This window comes from Pteropus medius, unplaced genomic scaffold, assembly GCF_902729225.1.
Source record: "Pteropus medius unplaced genomic scaffold, Ma_sr-lr_union100, whole genome shotgun sequence".
NCBI lineage: Eukaryota > Metazoa > Chordata > Mammalia > Chiroptera > Pteropodidae > Pteropus > Pteropus medius.
Genome location: NW_024347791.1, coordinates 14830651 through 14839488, shown reverse-complemented (window position 1 = coordinate 14839488; position 8838 = coordinate 14830651). Strand labels below are relative to the sequence as shown.

General features: G+C 34.5%; 1 long non-coding RNA gene across 1 annotated transcript; it reads left to right on the top strand.

Annotated features, from left to right (window-relative positions):
* The first annotated feature begins 3467 nt into the window (after nt 1-3467).
* On the top strand, nt 3468-8617 carry LOC120615113 (uncharacterized). The gene is made up of 3 exons (XR_005656197.1): nt 3468-3539; nt 5187-5371; nt 8251-8617. It is a non-coding gene; the product is annotated as an uncharacterized LOC120615113 (long non-coding RNA).
* The last annotated feature ends 221 nt before the right edge of the window (nt 8618-8838 follow it).

Below are 8838 nucleotides of genomic sequence, written 5' to 3'. Positions count from 1 at the left end.
TGGTTTACATTGCTATAGACAGATATAGATAGATCAGATTAAATATGTATAAAATCTGGTTCTTGGTTTATCAGTGTAAAGAAATAACTACATTCTAATGAAAATCAAGTGTGATATAGTCATTTTAAAGCAGTATTGGGGAAATTTTTGTTTTATTTTGTTTTTGCATCTATAGCATGGGTTCCTTTGAAAAACAAAGAAAAAGCTTTCTTAGTTTCTTCCTTTACCAGAAAAAAAAAATTGATATCATGGTATATTATTTCCTCTGTATTATCAAGAACAGCTTTCCTAATGTAAGGAAAAATCTTCAGAGACATCACTCAATCGGAATGTATGTTTAGCTCAATATATGCCTAAGGACCATTCTGTTTTGTGTGTGTGTGTGTGTGTGTGTGCGCGCGCGCGCGTGCGTGTATAAAATATATAAGTAAATGGTTTCCTTCCTTCCTTCATCCCTCACTCTTTTCCTTCCTTCCTTTCTCCTCCCTCCCTTTCCTAATATTCTCAACAAAACAAAACAAAACCAACCATGCCATTTCACAATCATGGATAAGCCCATATTTCTGGGATATCATCATTGTGAGCAACCTAAGAAATAAGTCAGTTCAAGTTAAACTGCAAATTTTTCTGAAGCCTTAATCTTTCAAATGAAATAGATAGTTCTGTTAATTAACTGGACAATTTAAATATAGTATAAACAAACTAAACTGGATAATTCAAAAGCAGCCATATCAGAATCCATATCTACATCTACAGTCATATGAATACAAATTTATTTGCAAAAACCTTGATAGGAAAAATTTATCACTACCAACAACCTACTCACCCAGATGAGAATACTAGACAAATCCTGGTGTGTTGTAATTAGCCGAGCAAAACTTAGTTAAATGGACATTTGAAAGTTCTTTCTAGTGAAACTTTCCTTTATAAAAAGTTGAAATCCCTGTGCTATATTGACTAAAAGGTCAATGTCTTGGACTTTGCTCATGGAGACCTAGTCAGGTGGTTAGAGATGTTGACAGTTTAGGAACCAGCTGGAATAAATGGGTGAACAAAGTATTATAATTTAAACTATTGATCTGCATGGTTTTTCTTTACTCCCAACTCATTCCTTACATGTAGGCTCAATTTTTTTTTAAAATTAAAATTATTAGGGTGACATTGGTTAATAAAATTATATAGGCTTCAAGTGTACAATTCAATAATATATATATATTGCATCGTGTGTTCACCATCCAAAGTCTAATTTCCTTCTGTCACCATATATTTGATCCCCTTTACCCTTATCTACCTTTCCCTCTGGTATCCACTTAATTGTTGTCTGTCGTCTATGAGTTTTCGTTTGTTGCTTTCAGTTTTATATCCCACATGTAAGTGAAATCATATGGTTCCCAACATTTTCTGACTTACTTCGCTTAACATAATTATCTCAAGATACATCCTTGTTGTTTATATTCCATTTTATATATGTAAGACATCTTCTTTATCCAATCATCTATCAAAGGGCCCTTCGGTTGTTTTCATATCTTGGCCACCATGAATAACTCTGCTATGAACATCGGGGTGCATATATCTTTATGGATAAATGTTTTCAAATTTTGGGGGTAGATACCCAGAACAGAGATTGCTGGGTCATATAATTTTTTCTTAATTTTTGGAGGAACCTCCATACTGTTTCCATAGCAGCTGTACAAATTTACATTCCCATCAGCAGTGTATGAAGGTTCCTTTTCCCCCACCACCTCTCCAATACTTGTTAGTACTTGTCTTGTTGATAACAGGCTCAACCTTTTCAATATTTGGGTTACTGGTTTACCAGAAGCCTAACCGTTATATATTATTTACTTTATTGTGAATACTGGTAAGCAGTGATCAATAAATACTTTTATATTAAAAAAAATAGATATATAAACTTCCACTTTTGAAAATCGTTAATAGCTTAAAACATTTTAGCTTTTAATTTCTTCCTTTGTTAATTATTTTAGTTATAAGCAAATGCTTAAAAACATGTTTCTTCAAATGTCCTTGGGATTCATTGCTATGTGAACAATCTCACCCTTTATCAGTTTGCAAATTTATCTTTTTATCTTCAGATACTTAATCGTTCTGTGCCTACTCCTCCTCCCCCCACTCTCTGCTTCCCTCAGATTTACCTGGAATTTTGAGGAGGACCTCTGGTCACTTCATTATAACTCTTTGGCCTTTACATCTCCTCAAAAGGATCATCAGGCCATAAAGGCTACTATCATTGGGTAAAAACTGTGGGAAACCAGTCCCTACTGCCTGGCTAGGGTCAGGAGCTGTGAGTGGAACAGGGAGTAAGGAGAGTCCTCTAGCTAGGAACAACATTTTAGGCATCACGGGCAAGAATTATATATGCTTTCTTCCTTAGAAACATTGTCATATATGTGGATTAAGTTCTAGAATGCTATCATGATGGTGTTTAGTACATTCATGGTTAAATAAGATATAGTGGCACACCTGTGTTTTAAGATTCTTTGAAAACTGGTATACGTGTATATATAATGTTATATATCTATTATTTATCTACTTATATTTTATATTTCTATATAAAATTTTTGTTGAACTAATCATTTATTTAACCTGACCTTTGATTAAGAAGAACATATTCCTCAATTATGCTTGATAACAGAATTTGTCACATTTCAACTTGAATGAAATGATGTAGGGGAGTTATATGCTCATAAATGTTTTTTTTTTTTTAAATCATGTCATCATAGTAAAAGATCTGGTCATTGATCACAATCTTCTTTTTCAAGTTGTCTCTAACATTAAGTTGAACAATAACTAACTCATAGTTCCCTCTACCACTATTACAGAATCATTAAATTTTGTATGGGCAGTGGTTGTTTCATAAACAATTTCAGTCCTTTCAGTATTAAAAAAATGTTTTTGTATCCCAGGTGAATTTCACACATTTGTGAATAAATAATTAGTGAAATTCTGAATGTGCTATTGATTAAAATATGTTTTTAAGACACTCTTGAGAATTTAAAGAATAATCTTGGTATAAATCAGCATTCAAAAATGAGATACACACAATTGAGGAAGAGATCTTTATAAAGTCTGCAATAAAAGTATTTAGAAACCCTGAAATAAAATCTTTGCAATTTAGGTCTTGGGAATGAATTTTTAGAATATATTTTAAATGCCATTTTCAACATTTAAACCTTAAGATTTATTTCCAGCAAAACTTTATTAAGGTATGCTTATCAATAGATTATTGTTCTTTTAAAACAAAACTTTAACCAAATTAGAAGTGTGTTAGTTTTTGAGTTCTGAGGATTATAGATATGTGACATTTATACTTTCTTGCACACACAGAGAAAAAAAGCCATTCTGAAACAGAAAATTGTTTCATTCCATAAGCATGCCATTAATGCACGATTCACGATGTCATAGTTTGGATGAGGTAATCAAATTCCTTAGATGAATCAACTGAAGGCAACTGCTTCATTTAGGAATGATTTAGAGATATGTAAATTGAAGATAATGGGTTGAAAGAGAGAGAAAAGGAGGTAAGTGTAAGGATATTACGGAAAATGCAAAATGATTAAAAATGATCATTATGATTATTGGGCCAATTAAAAAACTTTACATTCATTTGTCTTTCAAGGACCTACCTCCAAATAAAAGTACAGCTCTAGTTCTACTGTTAACAAGTACATATTTGATATTGACAAATGGACATGCCATCATTTTGAGACTGAATTTGAAACCCTTGGGAATCATCACAGAATGAACTAACATTCTTTAAAAATCCCAGCCCAAGAAAGTTCTCAATAATAATTCATGTTTATAAGGTGCTTTTTATTCAACTCTTAAGATTCTGTGTATAGATGTGTTTAAATATACATGGTCATATATTACTGTCACCATACATCATAGCCCAAATGTTTCAATTCCTTAGACATAAAGCAACTCTTTATTTCATACATGAAAATACAATCTCTACCCTTGCCACGCAAATTCTCCACAAATAGCACCTTCTTATGTATGCTCCTTTATTGCTTGTGCTCAAAGATTGTTAATACAATCTTTTCTTAAAGCAATGTTCTAAAAATTCTTTAAAAACAAAACACCTGTGTTTTCTGGCAGAACAACAATGTATCAGCCAAAATAGCTTTATTTAATGACTGACTGTGGTTAGCTAGCGCCCCATAATTCATTTCATAATTGGAAAAAAATGTAACATTTGCTGACATCATGTGAGTGCTGATCTGGACCCACTGAAGAGGGAGTTTTCCAATAAAAACGATTTAGTTTTCCACTTCATAATTCAGGAGGAATTTAGGATTAGAGTACTCATGGAGTCTAGAAATGATTTTCATTTTATAAATTTTAGCTCAAAATTTGGACAGGAAGGAAGACTGAACATAGTTTAACTTCCAAGCCAGAATTTCACCTGTAAAATGTCACTTCCTCTTATGCACATTGATACCAGTCTGAGATCAAATATATTAAGCTCTAAGGAGAAAATAGTGTTAGACATGAAAAATCTAATGGGTGAGGAAAGACAGAGTTACCAAGTTCTATTCTGAAAGTTTTTTAAAGTACTTAAAGTTTCTTAAGTACAAAGCACTCGAACAATGTACTCATCTGATTCTTATCTACCTGTAGCTCAAGTTTATTTGAAAGTTTCCAGTGCAAAATACACATGAATGGGGTCAACAATTATTTAAAAGTAATGCTGTAGTGGTATTATTTGATAATGATATGGTAATGGATTCAAAATTTTATACAGTGTACTGCAAATATGGGTAAAGAATATCTAGCCTAATCTTTCTTAAGAAAACTCATCTTTATTATCAGGGAGGAGCCAGATAAACTTATTCTTAAAGTTGCCATCTTCAATATTTTTGTCTCCTCATTTAAAGTCTTGGGAATACTCTTAATTCTCTAACTACTGCTCTTAATTCTCACTACTTCTCTCTACTGGGCTTGCTGGACCCACTCGCCTATTTACCCTGAGCAGCTGAAATGGCTGAAAAAAAAAAACAAAAAACACAACTGTGTGTTTTGGTCTGTCTTTAAGTTCCACAGGCACAAACCTTAGTTGGGCACTCAACAGGTCCAGACTCTTACTGTTATATAGGACAAGGGTCTCAGGGTCTGGGCGGTTCTTACTAAATGCTATTCTTCCTAAATGTTAAAATGTAACACAGTATTTTGCAGAGGTAAGCTGTAAACAGGATGAACTTGACAGGAACCCACAGGGATAAGTGTAGCCAACCTCCCTTGAAGAAGAAATCAACATGTAATCAACCAAATAGTGTATATGAGCAATGGCTGAGTCTCCTCCCTCCTGGAGATAGAGCTTTGGATGTGAATCCCGTCTCCTTTACTTGCTGTAAGTAAATAAAACTACTTAACGACAACCATGTCTTGTTCTTGAATAGAACATCCCAACCAGTGAAACCTTTGAGTTTCACAACATTACTAAACTTTAATAATTTCACCATCCTATAGTCCTATCTTAGTCTGCTCAGGCTGCCATAGCAAAATGCTATAGACTGGGTGACTTAAACAACAGAAATTTATTTCTCACAGTTCCAAAGACGGAAATCCAAGATCAATGCCAGTCAATTCCAGTTTCTGGTGAGGGCTCTTTTCCTGGCTTGCAGAGATATTCTTTCCCTCCCTCCCTTTTTCTCTATCTCCCCTTACCCCAATCCCCTTTCTCTCCTTCCCCTCTCTCTTCATCTTCTTATAAGGTCACAGTTCTATCAGGTTTGGGTCCCAACTTTATGGCCTCATTTAACCTTAATTACCTCCTAAAGACCTTATCTCCAGATACAATCACATTGGGAGGTTAGGGCTTCAACATATGAATTTTGAATGTGAATTTACAAATTATTATTTTACTCCTTTTTGAAACTCTTACATTACTTAGCCTCTTCCCTACCTTCAATGCTCACTAAGTGTATCTTATATTTATTTATCAGGAAAGTAGAAGCAATTAGACAGGAATTCCATTGTCCCCCATGAAAACTACCAGCCTACTCCTATCATTATTCTTTCTCATTACTATAGATGATGTGGCTTATCCCAAGCCAAAAAACTAGCTGGTCGAAGGCCTCCATGGTGTTCCAGATCCTTTCTAGTGAATTAGTTTCTGTAATTAACCCCTCTCTCTCAAATCAACATGTCCTTTGAACTGCTGTTCCATTTCTCTGCTGCCCTTCATAAAAATGTTCTTCAAAGAATTATCTAGATATTGTTCTCTTTACTTTTCAACTCACATTGTCTCCTAACTTACCTCAATTGGACATCTGTCCCTTCAACTTCACTGACCTTGCACTTGTCAAGATTACTAATAGCCACTGTATTTCACACCCTGAGGGCCATTCTGTCATTCCTCTCTTGCTTGCCCTCTCAGCAGTATTCAACAAAGATGATTATCACTTCCTTGTACTTTTTAAAAAACCCATTTATTTTTTAAATTTTGTATTCTACTAAGAACACTTAACATGATCTTCCAACAGATTTAGGTGCACAGTATCTTGTTAATTATAGGCACAATGTTGTACAACAGAAGTCATTCATATTCCTTCTTGAAACAGTTACTTTTCTTGAAGTCCATGACACCGTACTCTCCTGCCTTCCTTCTATTTCATTAGCTGCTGCTTCTTAGCCTCCTTCATGGGTTCTGCGTCTCTTCCTGAATGTCAAAGGTCAGAACACTCCAGGGCTCTCCCTTTTTTATCTATCTATACAGTTTTTCCAATCAACCTCATTCAGTTCCATGGCTTTAGATACTGTATGTCTGCTGGTGATTTCTGAATCTTTGTGTTCAGATCTGACATCTCCTTTAAGCTTCAAATTATGTATCCAGGTCTTTTTTTCACATCTCCACATTAACTTTAAATCGGTATCTCCAATTTAATGTGCCCCAAACAAAACTTTTATTTGTCTTTCCCAAGTTTAATCCTATGAGGCCTTTTTCTCAGTATATAGGACCAAAAATCTAGGAGTCAACATTCAGTTCTCTCCTTCCTTCATTTATAGTCACATCTAAACCCTTATTAAATCCTGCTGACTTCACCTCTAAAAGTGTTCTGAAAACTTCCACTTCTGTTTCTACTACTACCCTTTGTAGTCCAAGCCACCAGAATCTCTCTTCTGGACTATTTCCACAATCTGTTAACTGTACTGGGGTTCCCTCCTGTTCTCCACTCCCAGTACAAATGGAATCCCAAAAGAACAAATATGTAGTAGCCAGGTGCTTTTTAAAAATAAAAATCAAATCACAACCTTCCTCTACTTGAAATTCCTCTAATGATTTTTTTATCAAGATCAGAATAAAATCAAAAGTCTTGGCCTAAAAAACTCTAGGGCTTACAGCATTTTCAGTGCATTCTATGAAGGAATTAAGTACTGCAAAATGATTTCACCGTTAAGTATGATGTTAGCTGTGGGTTTTTCATAGGTGCCCTTTATCAGGTTGGGGAAGTTCCCCTCTATTCCTAGTTTGTTAAATGTTTTAATCCTGAAAGAGTATTGAATTTTGCCAAATACTTTTTCTGCATCATTTGAGATAACCATATGCTTTTGTCCTTTATTCTACTAATATGGTATATTACGTTGATTGAGTTTCATATGTTGAACCAAGCTCACATTACTGGGAGGCTGCTGGATTTGGTTTGTCTGATTTTAGATCTCATAGAATGAGTTTAGAAGTGTTTCTTCCTTTTCTATATTTTGAAAGAGTTTTTGAAAGATTGGTGCAAATTCTTTATTTTTGATAGAATTCACCAGTGAAGCCATCTGGGCATGGACTTTTCTTTGTGGGATGTTTTTGGCTATCAGTTCAATCTCTTGACTTGTTATAGGCCTATTCAGATTTTTCTATTTCCTCGAGTCAGTCTTGGTAGTTTTTAGCCTTCTAGGCATTAGTCCATTTAAACTGGGTTATCTAATTTGCAGTATTCCCTTATAATCCTTCTTATTTCTATAAGATCAGAACTTATTACTTATTTTAAAATATTATTTATTTTAGTAATTTGAGTCTTTTCTCTCTTTCCTTGGTAGTGTAGATAAAGATTTGGCAATTTCAGTGATGTTTTCAAAGAACCAGCTTTCATTGATTGAATAGTTTTTTCTATTCTTTATTTCATTTATTTTTGTTTCGTTTATCTAGATTCATTTAAATTCTCCTCTCTTTCTCTCTGTCTCTCTGTGTGTCTCTCCCCTTCCTCCACCCCCTTTCTCTGTTGGCTTCTCTTTCAGTGGATACATTTTCCTAACCCAGATGAAAAAGATTCTCTCTCTCCAATGGTTTCAACATCCCAAGATTAAGTTTCACACCTATCTCTGAATCAATCAGTGTGACCAGAGATACTGAATATGTGATTACAGTGATTGAACTGGCCTGGGACCTAGACCCCGTAGGAAGCTAATGGTGGAATCAGCCCCAATTACCTACAGTGACAGAGAGTTGGAGAAGAGAGCTTTTTCAAAGGAAAATTGAGGAGCTCTTATCAGAAGAAAGAAGAGATGTTGGACAAGCAAAAACAACAAATGACCAATGTTCCTGGTGTCTTAGATCATAAGAATCACCAGAACAAATATTCAAAACAGAGATTCCTGGGTCCTACTCCATTCTTATTGAGTCAATCATTTAGAAGAGCTGTCTAGGAATTGGTGTTTCTATCAGAATTAATGACTGTTCCACTTGCTTCTGCTAAAATGTAAAGTACTTGGAATATTCTCTTTTTCCGTCCGACTGAAGATATACCTCTCAACTAGATTATAAACCCAAGCTAAAGAAGAGTGAACAATTATTGACTGCATTTAAGTTGTGTAGATATGCATCCT